The sequence below is a fragment of the Ambystoma mexicanum genome, chromosome 2q, assembly GCF_040938575.1.
Source record: "Ambystoma mexicanum isolate Mex_15411 chromosome 2q, UKY_AmexF1_1, whole genome shotgun sequence".
In the NCBI taxonomy this organism is placed as follows: Eukaryota; Metazoa; Chordata; class Amphibia; order Caudata; family Ambystomatidae; genus Ambystoma; species Ambystoma mexicanum.
In genome coordinates, this window is record NC_090924.1 from 995,180,914 (window position 1) to 995,194,273 (window position 13,360).

Below are 13,360 nucleotides of genomic sequence, written 5' to 3' on the forward strand. Positions count from 1 at the left end.
GGCAGAAGGATAGGATGGAGCAGGTCCATGGATACCTGTGTATACAATACAGAGGCAGTGAAGAAGAATACAAAGTCAAAAAAAAGGAGTGAGTGGGAAGCAACAGAGGCAGTATTCGAGAAGTGAGGGAATTAGGGAAACATTATGCGAATAGTTGCTTTATGCACTGAACAAAAGGGGGCAAGATGACACGCAAGTAATGACAACTAAGAGAACAGAAAAGATAAGAGTGGGGATTAGAAGTGTATTAGCATGAATGGTAAGAACAGCACAAGCACAACGAATATTAAAGAGATCGACAGAAACAAGCAGTGTTAGAGATGTGCACAGAAAAAGAAAGAGAGGAGTCAAAAGTCACATCTATATTATGGGCAGTAGGGCAAAAGGAGAGGAGTGTGTGGGGGTGGCAGAGGCCAGAGGGAGAGGGTTGGGAAGAAATAAGAAAAGCAGTAAATAAGAGGACCTTTAAGTAGTATTGAGGTGGAGAAAGTGACTATGCATCCAACTATGAGCAGCTGAAAGGCGACAGAAACAGTAGAGTGGTGAGCATCCGTAACAGAGGAAAACTTGAAGAGAGTTTGTGCATCACCCTTAAAGTGTCAGAAAATATTAAAATACACAAGATCAGTAAATGAATGGTATAGAGTGAAAAGAGCACTGAGAAACCACATATTGAATAGAGTGGGCAGAAGAGGTTTGGCTGGCCCAAGAAACAGAAAAACTATTCTCTGTAAGATATGAATGAAATTACTGGAGTACAGAACCAGAAAAACCAGGAGTGGTAAGAGCCGAAAGAAGTGTAGGATGATCAACCTTGTCAACAGCTGTGTATAGGTTGAGGAGAATAAGGATGGGAGAGTCTTTATTATGGTGAGCAGAGTAGAGACCTGGAGAACAACAGTTTCAGTAGAGTGGGAAGGATGGAAACAAGATTGTAAATGCTTCAGTAATGAGTGAAGCTTTAGATGCAAAGAAACTTGAGTATAGACATCTCTTGCCTGCCATCTAGAGAGAAAAGGAATAAGAGAAATAGGGTAGGGGAGAATAAAGAGCATGCTTTTTGAGTAAGCCAATAATGTAGCATGTTTAAGGGAGGACGGTACAAGAGCAGAAGCTAAGGGAAAATTGAAAAGACCGGGAATACGTTGAATATAAATAGTAGCAATAAGAGGGGAAGTGAGGGGATCAAGGGGTGGAGTGGTAGGATGGGCATCAAGTAGGAAAGCCAACGTGTCAGAATGAGGCAGGCGGCAGAAAGATGAGAGGGGGTAACAGAGGGAGCAGAGGTATAAGATGGTTGAGGGAAGGAAATTGTTGTAGTATTAGTAAACTAAGACGGTAAATTAGAAACGTTAGTGATGACATTGTTGGCAAAGTCAGAAGAGGTAAGAGAGGACAACAGGGAAGGATCAGGAGAAGGAGGTGAGAGAATGCATGTAATCAGTGGAAAGAGATGGCAAGTATGGTAGGAAAGAGTAAGAGTAAGAGCAGAAAAATAGCATTTTGACCTTCAAGTAGATGGGAAACATATGTAGAGTGAAGAGAAGAAAGGGAAGGTAAATCAGTAAGAAATTGAGATTTTGTTTCCAGCTGCACTCTGGCTTCTGCAAGGAAGATCTCAGATTAAGACGTGAAGACGGCAGGGCGAAGAGAATCAAGAATAGATTGAAGATTGACATAGACGGTTGATTCCGCTTGGTCGGGTGAAAGAGAAGCAAACATCTCAATAAGAGGTAAGGAGGAAGTCAGTAAGGATAGACACGAGGGGGGATCAAAACCGTATAGATCATGCAACAGAAAGGTGCCCAAGGAGGGTACAAGGGGCTACATAGGAGGTAGAACTAGGAAGAAGGCTGGAAAGAAGTGGTTGGATAGATACAGAGAATGAGTGGTGACAGGAGTGTCAAGTGGAAATGTGGAAGAGAGGTCTATAGAGGAGCCAGAAATGTGAGGGTGCATTTGGGCAAGATAAAGAATCAAAGAAAGAAAGCAATGTAGAAGCGGCGTTGAGCTGTAGATTAAAATATCCAAGAAGAAAAAAGGGGGCGGAAATGGATAGAAGTATAGAGAGATGGAAAAGTCCAGGTCCCAGTAGAAGTTAAAAAGGCATCTGGGAGGTTGATAAAGGATAGGGAAAAAAAAGAAATAGCAGTTTAGAAAAAGAAGAATGGTGATGTTTAAAGGGTAAGAAAAAAAGTTCATTGACCCCTAGAAGGGGGCAGGAGCCAAGAAGAGTGATGAAGAATGCCAATGCCACTGCCTTTACCATACCGCTGGGAGGTCTGCAAAAAGGTGGTAGTAGAAGAGCAAAGAGTGGCCAGAGTACATGAGTTGTAGGGAGAGATCCAGGTCTCAGTAATGCAAAGAAAGTACAGATTAAGTCAAAAGAAGAGATCGAGAGTTACATGGGTTTTTCTTTGCAGTTGAGCGAGAGTTACATAGTCCAATTGAAATGAAAGAGGGAGAAGAAGGTATTCTGGGATAGACAAGGTTATTTGCTTTATAATTGCAAGTAGATTGAGAAGAAAAGGGACATAGAGAGTGGTGAACTGCAATAAATTAAGGGATGAGGGTAAACAAAAGACAGTTATCAGAAATAAAGAATAAGCAAAGGTAAAGAAAGGGAAAGAGGCTGACAATGCCATAGGAAAAGCTGACGGGCATGACATAGTGCCAGAAAATACATTGGAAACAGATGTGTGTAAGAGAGCAAGATGAGTGTCAAAGAAATGTGCTCCTGGCATGAAGAGGGGCAAACGGGGAAGGATGAATGCCCTTAGATAAGTCTCCCTTTGATCGGAACACCTATAGCAGGGATGCCCATAGGAAAAGTAGGTGGATGGATGGACACATATTCCATCATGTGATCGCCCTGTGTTGCGGTCCGGCTGCAGTGTCTGGTGGGAGGGAGTAGGAGAGCTCCCAAGCAGCTGGAGCCATGGTGCACCCAGAGTACCTCGGGTGGCTACCCTCATCCCCCATATGTGAAGATTGGGAATCAGGAAGCCATGGGCCAGAGGCCAAGAACTGGTAAGCAGTGGTCATGTACTGCACTCCGGCTGGGCCATCTGGTGGGAGGGAGCCAGGAGGTACCAAATGGATGGAGCCGCGGTATGCCCAGGGTATCTTGGGTGGCTACCATAGTCCCCCACAGGTGGAGATGGGGGAACCAGAAAGTCCCAGGCACGGAGGCAGAAGAAATGGTAAGCAGCAGTAACGTGAGTCATCATGTGACCGGCCCACATTGCGGTCTGCGCTGTCTGGTGGGAGGAAGCAGGGGGGGTCCTGAGCAGCTGCGGCCTACCTTGGGCATCGAACCTTGGCCCCAGCTCGTGGAGATGGTAGCTTAATTGAGAGCCTTTAAACTCTTGCACGTGCGAAGGGCGTCTGGTTGTTGGTGCCGTGTGACTGTTCCCTGCCCTACAATAGGGGACAAGGGAGGATGTTAAGGGGATCTTCTCTGCCAGGCCCATTATCTGCTGGTTTGGAGTGGTGCCCATAACTGGACACACAGAGGCAGAACCAAACGGGTGCCTTTGTCATAGACTTACTAAGCGCAATGGTTAATAATACAAGTTCAGGGCACCGAAGATATTGCAAGATGCTGCTCCAGGGCCATATCTTGGGACTTCCGATCCCAGGATGTTCTCTTAGAACGTAATTAAACGTGGCTCCATTCCATCATGGCTCCTCATGTTTTTGTTCTTTCCGTGGATAAGGCTGCAGAGTGGAAAGTCACCAAAGTCAATTGTCACCTTAACAGTTTTTCTTTCCATAACGATTCTCACGGCATTCATCAGTTTACTTCTACAAAGTCCCCTCCCCCATCACGTCCCGACGCCCCTGAGACCCTGCCTGAGGTCCAAGGGCTGCTCCTTACCTCCTGTGCTACCCCTTCAACTTTCAACTCCTCACCCACATTTGCCATGTTCACTCAATGTGCTTAGTAGTTCCATCTGTTGACAGTCATTCCTTCTGTTAATAGCCCCTGCACTCCTCCACCCCTGCAACAATGTATCCACACCTTGCCCTAGCCAGCAGCTCCGCACCACTGCATTACTCAGCCATTGTAGCATTGCCAGCAGTTCCTCGCCCCTGTAACTGCTCACCTGCTCACTCCCTCTCCTGCAACATTTCACCCCTTGCAGCACCACTACATTACTCAACCATTGTAGCATTGCCAGCAGTTCGTTGCCCCTGTAACTGCTCACCTGCTCACTCCCTGCAATGTTTCACTCCTTGAAGCACCACTGCATTACTCAGCAATTGTAGCATTGCCAGCAGTTCCTCGCCCCTGTAACTGCTCACCTGCTCACTCCCTGTCCTGCAACATTTCACCCCTTGCAGCACCACTACATTACTCAACCATTGTAGCATTGCCAGCAGTTCGTTGCCCCTGTAACTGCTCACCTGCTCACTCCCTGCAATGTTTCACTCCTTGAAGCACCACTGCATTACTCAGCCATTGTAGCATTGCCAGCAGTTCCTCGCCCCTGTAACTGCTCACCTGCTCACTCCCTGCAATGTTTCACTCCTTGAAGCACCACTGCATTACTCAGCCATTGTAGCATTCCCAGCAGTTCCTCGCCCCTGTAACTGCTCACCTGCTCACTCCCTCTCCTGCAACATTTCACCCCTTGCAGCACCACTGCATTACTCAGCCATTGTAGCATTGCCAGCAGTTCCTCGCCCCTGTAACTGCTCACCTGCTCACTCCCTGTCCTGCAACATTTCACCCCTTGCAGCACCACTACATTACTCAACCATTGTAGCATTGCCAGCAGTTCCTCGCCCCTGTAACTGCTCACCTGCTCACTCCCTGTCCTGCAACATTTCACCCCTTGCAGCACCACTACATTACTCAACCATTGTAGCATTGCCAGCAGTTCGTTGCCCCTGTAACTGCTCACCTGCTCACTCCCTGCAATGTTTCACTCCTTGAAGCACCACTGCATTACTCAGCCATTGTAGCATTGCCAGCAGTTCCTCGCCCCTGTAACTGCTCACCTGCTCACTCCCTGCAATGTTTCACTCCTTGAAGCACCACTGCATTACTCAGCCATTGTAGCATTGCCAGCAGTTCCTCGCCCCTGTAACTGCTCACCTGCTCACTCCCTCTCCTGCAACATTTCACCCCTTGCAGCACCACTACATTACTCAACCATTGTAGCATTGCCAGCAGTTCTTTGCCCCTATAATTACTCACCTGCTCGCTCCCTCTCCTGCAACATTTCACCCCTTGCAGCACCACTACATTACTCACCCATTGTAGCATTGACAGCAGTTCCTCGCCCCTGTAACTGCTCACCTGCTCACTCCCTGCAATGTTTCACTCCTTGAAGCACCACTGCATTATTCAGCCATTGTAGCATTGCCAGCAGTTCCTTGCTCCTGTATCTGCTCACCTACTCACTCCCTCTCCTGCAACATTTCACCCCTTGAAGCACCACTACATTACTCAACCATTGTAGCATTGCCAGCAGTTCTTTGCCCCTGTAATTACTCACCTGCTCGCTCCCTCTCCTGCAACATTTCACCCCTTGCAGCACCACTACATTACTCACCCATTGTAGCATTGACAGCAGTTCCTCGCCCCTGTAACTGCTCACCTGATCACTCCCTGCAATGTTTCACTCCTTGAAGCACCACTGCATTACTCAGCCATTGTAGCATTGCCAGCAGTTCCTCGCCCCTGTAAATGCTCACCTGCTCACTCCCTCTCCTGCACCATTTCACCCCTTGCAGCACCACTGCGTTACTCAGCCATTGTAGCATTGCCAGCAGTCCCTCGCCCCTGTAACTGCTCACTTGCTCACTCCCTCCCCTGCAACATTTCACCCCTTGCAGCACCACTACATTACTCAACCATTGTAGCATTGCCAGCAGTTCTTTGCCCCTGTAACTACTCACCTGCTTGCTCCCTCCCCCGCAACATTTCACCCCTTGCAGCACCACTACATTACTCAACCATTGTAGCATTGCCAGCAGTTCTTTGCCCCTGTAACTGCTCACCTGCTCACTCCCTGCAACATTTCACCCCTTGCAGCACCACTACATTACTCAACCATTGTAGCATTGCCAGCAGTTCTTTGCCCCTGTAACTACTCACCTGCTTGCTCCCTCCCCTGCAACATTTCACCCCTTGCAGCACCACTACATTACTCAACCATTGTAGCATTGCCAGCAGTTCCTCGCCCCTGTAACTGCTCACCTGCTCACTCCCTCTCCTGCAACATTTCACCCTTTGCAGCACCACTACATTACTCACCCTTTGTAGCATTGCCAGCAGTTCCTCACCCCTGTAACTGCTCACCTGCTCACTCCCTCTCCTGCAACATTTCACCCCTTGCAGCACCACTGCATTACTCAGCCATTGTAGCATTGCCAGCAGTTCCTCACCCCTGTAACTGCTCACCTGCTCACTCCCTCTCCTGCAACATTTCACCCCTTGCAGCACCACTGCATTACTCAGCCATTGTAGCATTGCCAGCAGTTCCTCGCCCCTGTAACTGCTCACCTGCTCACTTCCTCTCCTGCAACATTTCACCCCTTGCAGCACCACTACATTACTCAACCATTGTAGCATTGCCAGCAGTTCTTTGCCCCTGTAACTACTCACCTGCTCGCTCCCTCTCCTGCAACATTTCACCCCTTGTAGCACCACTGCATTACTCACGCATTGTAGCATTGCCAGCAGTTCTTTGCCCCTGTAACTGCTCACCTGCTCGCTCCCTGTCCTGCAACGTTTCACTCCTTGAAGCACCATTTCTGCACGTCTCTGGCGGAAATAGAAAGGGCCCCAATCCTGTGTATATTTATCCTCGGACTGGGCTATTACTGGCAGCTTGAGGGCTCGAAAGTGCTAGACTCTTCCTGGTCTTTCTTTGACACTGTGCGTCCCTTGGGTTAGACTTCTTATCTGGAACTGTTCTAACTATAACAACTCGTGCAGACAACATCACTCGCATATCTCACTGGTATGCCCATGTGTGGGCAACAGTGTCAGTTGGTTTTTGTAGAATGTTTGCAGTGACCTGGAAATACACTTTCTTGACTCTCTGCTTTGCCCTGTACCCTTCAAAGCCTTTGACTGTGTTCTTCTCAGAAGCTGCCGCCCCTATTCACTCATAAATCATTCAACTCCCTCGCCAACCTAGGCATCACTCACTCATCTACTTGCTACTCCAGCCAGTCACTCTCACACACTTTCCCTCACACGCAAATCCCTCTGCCACGCACGCATTCATCAACTGACCAAACTCCCCATCCACCCACTCATTACCTCTTTCCCCCTCTGACTCACCCGTCCATTCAATCAATCAATCATCCACTCACACATACACTCATCTACACACTCTTTCACCCACCCAGTCACACACCCTTTACTCTTCTACACACCCACTCACCCCTTCACACAACAAGAAATACAAATGCTGCAGGATTGCAATACTACCAGCCCTTTTCTCTAGTATTGCAGCACAATGGATGCGCCCTTGACAATCAAAGGGCCCCAATGCATGCCAGGTATCCCGCACGGTCTCCCGCTCAGTGTCTGTTGAGCTAGCAATAGTAGACTTGCTGCGTCACCCTGCTCTCCCTGTTCTCCCACTATCCCTCCCTTCTTTGCTCTGCGCCCCATTGAGTCCCATGAAAACTGTTCTCCAGCTGTACCCATAGGAGCTCATTTTAAATGAGCCCCGTATTCAGCTGGGTGGGGTGGGGGTCAGGGGCATTATGTTAACACTTCAATTTAAATGGCTTCCTGCCACCGAATGTTGGTTGTTTGCACAGTGGTGTGCAAAAGTGCAGCGTGTAAGTCGCCTTTTGCCTTGTACTTTTGCACTCCACCGCGCAAATGAAGTAAACGCTGCCTGCCTTGTCCGCATGTCAGGCGGTGTTTAGAATGGATCCCTATGGAATCCGTCTGCTTTGTTGCTGCTGGAAAGAGCCTGTGGGCTCCACAAGAATCCCAAGCATGTGTGCCCGCATAAAAATGCATGCAGGTGCAAATGCTGGAGTATGTCTATGGCGGAGAGGACAGGAGCAGCGTGTGACGTGAATGAAAAGCATCATTCCACAAGGTTTGATGCCTCTAATTCACACTACACCACGGAGCAAAATGAGCGCCATCGTCTTTACGCCAACTATCCACACACCCTCCTCCTCCGTCACAGAAGGGTAAAGAGGGAGTCGACTTGAGACTGCCACTCTCTTTGATGAGACTGCAGACACTTGCTGGTTTGCTCTTTGCTCACAATTTTACAAGACCACACACACGAGATCCTAACACTGAACACATGAAAGATGTTCATTCTAAATAGCCATGCCTGTTGACTTTGCCAATGCCTGTTTGTCTTAGCAAAGTCCCCGCCCTTGCAGGCCTCCGCTTGATTGCTGCTGTTGTACGTATTCCAGCAAGGAAATAGATTTTCCTATTAAAACTAATAATGGATTATGAGTTTTGCAGGCTCGTTCAGAGCACCCAAACTGCAAGATGTTAATCATGTGCCCAGAACCCATTAAGAAAGCAATGACGAGGATGGGAAAGAAAAACACACATGCAGTAAAACGAAATTATGCCTTCCAGTAAAACCCCACTTGCCGAATGGTAAAAGTGTGAAATATTAATGGCGGCGTTCCCGAATCCAGGCTACACTTTGAAATGCCTGCAAATGCCCCCTTTTCCCCTTTACTGCAGGCAGTAAATACAACATGTAAGCCTTAGACGTAATGCTGAATACTGGTAAAAGCAAGCAGTAAAGCAATGTACTGTTTGTTTAACCCAGCCCACAATACTCATAGTGACCCACTCAGCTATTTGTGCAGTACAATTTGTAAGTGCCTAGGGCTCAGAAAGAACTGCACTTGAATACCTGCGCTTGAGTTTGGCCCTAAATCAATCCTGTTCTCATGTCAACATCCTGGCTTTTTCCCGGTCCAGCCCAACTGTTGCTTGCCAGAATGAAGGAGGCACCCATTGGTTCACTCTTTGGTCTCCGGATTTAAATCTTGGCAATCATCTGAAATGTTGTCTTCACACTACTGCACTTGTCATCAGGTGGGGGCATCATACATCTAAAATGATGATTAATACATATAAGTTATTGAATTGGTTTCGGTTTCTACGCGCGGATCCAGGATACAAACCTCTGCTGCTCTGTGTTGTCTTGCTTCCAAGACCAGTGCGTTTCCCCTGTGCTATCCTTCATTCACCAACTAGTAAAAGAAGTTGAAGGCTGGTTTTCCCAACTCCATAACATGCAGCTCTTCTCATCGGTAGCTGACATTTCTGAAATGCACCTTTGATCACAAACTACATCCGTTGACTAGTCGAATGACCTCTGGTGGATTTCTTTCTCTTTTCCATGTTCATTACGCCTAAAGAGAAACTAACTGTAGTTGTCCACGCTCTCCACTATGTGGCGCTAAATACACATCACGGCCGCGAAGACGAGTTTTGCTGAGCTTGATGCATGGTGAGATATGGAAATGTGTTCATGCTAATCTGCACTTATCTGAGCTTCACACGTGCAGCATTAGATTTTGAAGTGTTTATTTTACGGCATGGGGTCGCCACGTAGAGCACTCATGAGAACTGGGCTTGAAGATCGCGCCAGCCAAGGCTTTTTAATTGGCTTTGTTTTTTTAATTTCGTTTGTTAATGAACTAAAGAGTTAAAGTAAACAACATTTTTTAAATAATAATGTGGACTGCACTTCTAAACATTATAACAGGGTCATTACAATACAGACATAGGTTGTAGCATATATATAATCAATTGAAGTGGGTTAGGGTGTGTGTCAGGTCAACTCCCCCAACACTTGCTTCACATATTACATTAATCTAATGGGGTCCCAGGAGGAGATAGCCCTTCAATTTATATGGTTCAGCCGGATTTTGGAAACTGTGCTGCCCTCAGAGCTGAGCCCATGGTGACACATGATGCTGTGTAAATGCCACTCTACTCTTCTCCTACTTTCATGGCCATTGCATTGGATGTGAAGTAGTCAGAGCAATCTTCTATGATGGTGGAGAAAGGGTGACACGTGATGCTGTGTAAATGCCCCTCTACTCTTCTCCTACTTTCATGGCCATTGCATTGGATGTGAAGTAGTCAGAGCAATCTTCTATGATGGTGGAGAAATGGTGACACGTGATGCTGTGTAAATGCCCCTCTACTCTTCTCCTACTTTCATGGCCATTGCATTGGATGTGAAGTAGTCAGAGCAATCTTCTATGATGGTGGAGAAAGGGTGACACGTGATGCTGTGTAAATGCTCCTCTGCTCTTCTCCTACTTTCATGGCCATTGCATTGGATGTGAAGTAGTCAGAGCAATCTTCTATGATGGTGGAGAAAGGGTGACACATGATGCTGTGTAAATGCCCCTCCACTCTTCTCCTACTTTCATGGCCATTGCATTGGATGGTGGAGAAGCCACAGGAACTGGGTTCGACTATCACACCCGGTATTACCCAAATGTATCATTTACAAACGATCGTATGGTAAATCTGGCCGAATTCGGCCAGTACCCTTCGATCGTTTTTAAACAATCAGTTTGGGTAATCACTACCAAACATGGAGAGCAGGGGTTGCAGGAGTGTCCCCTGCTCCCCATATTTGGTAGTGATGGCTTTTGTAGGTCGGAGGGGTGTCCCCCGCTTCCGGAGGTTTGGAAGCGGGGGACAGGAAGAAAAAAAAATATAGAAAAGCGGACTCTGCGGCGTCGGATCCGACCCGCGTAGGAGGAATAGATCCAACGCCGCAGGGTTAGAAGATGAGCGGATGGTGAAAAGGTAAGTGGGGGTGTGGGGGAGTGTATGGGAGTGGGTGGGGTTTTTAGTTTGGGTGGATTTGGCCACAGAAAAATTGGCTTTACGGCCGAATTGACCACGGTCAATTCAGCCGCAATCAATTGTGCCGCGGCCAAACCGTATACATCCTCACACCCTCCAGCACCTTTTTGAACTCGCTTTTAAAACATATTTTCATTTATTTCTGTTTTTGACATCTGCAAACAATAACAAATAAATACAGAAGGAAACACAGAGAGACAATATGCCAGCTGCAGCATGTGGTCGAAGTTTACATAGGATTAGAGCTGCAATTAAACACATTTATTTGATGCCCGAGGGGAGAAGTCTGTGCAAACAGTTCCCTCTCTACAAACGTTCACATGAAGGCGGATTTAGGATTTTCATCAAATACTAGTACAGTGGTGGTTGCAAAAGGGACGCCTCTGGGATGTCTGGGACCAAGAAGGATGTCGGGGCCATACTTGTGAGTTCAGCACATTTATTTCAGGATTAGTAACAAGAAGGGGCAAACTAAAAACAGAACGAGAGATTTCTAGAATACAATGTTTAGGATAGATCTTCTATTTGACAAAGCTGGATCACTTGTCGCTGAGAGACCACACCACATCCTCCATGGGTTTCCCAAGCACTGAGGCCTTCCTGGCCTCTAGATTGTCAGTCCCAGCCTCACCGTTCCAAATGGGCTTTTAGTGACCCCTTCCTAGGAGTTTCGCGCTTTAGGGTTTCCCAAAGCCACCTTCTGTCGATGATATGACATGATATTTTATTTATATCGGGCCAATACACAAGTGTTTCAGGGCACGACTAGGCAAGGGAGGGGTACGGGTGACGAAAAAACAACGATCTTACTAGGCATAGTGACATTGAGAAAGCGCAAGTGCAGGGGAGAGGGCAGGGGGAAAGTGCAAGGGGTAGGGGAGTGGTGGAAAGTGCTGAACACGTGATCAAACAACAACAGGTAGTGCGGCCAGAAGGTGGCAAGTGCAAGAACTAAGTGTGGAAACCGCTTTTCAAATAAGTGCAGAAAAGGGGACTGTAGGGTTGCACTTACAGTGCCAAGTGCATCTGGATTCATACTTTTCAGGGTCCCATGCCCCAAGTCTTATTCATGTGCGTAGTCTTGCCAGCAGATAGTTCAGTGAGAGTAACCTTGAGAAAAATCTGCAGTGGTATCTCTGGGGTCCTACCTTACCTGGGCTTCCTCCTGCCTCTTTTTACTCTGGTATCTGAACTCAAGGTAGCCTCCTTGCCCCTCTTCTTACAACTCCTACAGTATAGTTCAGCCTGGTGCTAACCTCCCCACTTAAAACCTCCTATGCTGTCAGCCCCGGGGACTGCTTTCTGCCTCCTCCTCAGTGCTTCCTTTGCCATCTGATGTTCCCACCTACTCCACTTTTATACCTCTATCAGATCCGGATACTGCCCTATCTTTCCCCTCCATCGCTGTCACCTCCTGATTTCTGCCACTTTCACCACATACTGTTACCACCTTAAAACCTCTTTCTCCTGGCTCTCTCATATGCGGGCTATTTTTTCTCCCCTCAATGCTATAACCTCTGCTGCCTCTCTACCACCTGCATTACCACCTTTCCCAGTTGATATTTCCACTTCCACCTCCTCTATATCACTCTTGCCACCTGCTGTTTTACTTCCTATGTCCGGCCGAGGTTATTACTGTCTCTTTTTCTCTGTGAGGTCCCATTTACTCCTCCAGCCTTGATCTTACAGACTTTTCCTGTCTTCCACACTCTCTTCTTCTTGCTGCCTTGGCCCGACTACCTCCTCCTGACTTCCCCTCCTGCCTCCTGAGTGCTTGGCCTTACCACCTCCTCCAGACATCCCCTCTGTCCCTCTAATGTTACCACCTTCACCTGGGAACATTGGTCTTACCACCTCCTCCTGACTTCCAGCCTCTCACCATGATGAAACTATCCCCCCTTCAGTCTCTCAGCTGTACTACATCCAGCAGGTCACCTCTGCTGCCACCTCTCCAGCTTCCCCCATCTCTCCAGCCTCTGCTTTCTCCAAGTGTATCCAATCTACAGCAACGGCCAAACCCGAGGCTTTTGGTTCTGGTTGTGCTTCTATGCCCTTACTTGTTCCCCACTGGGCGTGCCCCCTATGTACAGTGCTCTGTGGCTTTCCAGCTAGGCTTGGGATGTGTAAATCCCATACACACACACAGTTCACTTCGTTTGTCAGAGCACGGCATCCTGCCAACTTTATTCTTTTTTGGTGGTTTGATGCCCTTTTTGCTTTTTGGAGTGTAATCGAATCGTGACATGCACTGTAGTTAAGCAGTAATCCTTGATGCCCCTTAAACCCATTGGCGTGTTTTGGAAAAACACATCACATTGGGCATTTCACTTGGCTGAGCAACACACTGCACTCTTTGGAGCCCTCATGCAGTGCGTTTCTATGGTCAGCGCACCACCCACTGAATTCTTGGTTCTTTTTGTGCCGTGACGTCCCTTTTGCTAGTTGCAGATTGACAGAACCACATCTTGCGTCACATTATTTATTTATTTGCATTTGTCAAGCGCA

The 13,360-nt window shown here is 47.6% G+C and overlaps 1 protein-coding gene across 3 annotated transcripts in view; it reads left to right on the plus strand.

The window, feature by feature from the left end:
* The window catches only part of CNTNAP2 (contactin associated protein 2), a 3,301,953-nt gene that overhangs the window by 1,866,205 nt on the left and 1,422,388 nt on the right, over window positions 1–13,360 (plus strand). The window lies entirely within an intron of this gene.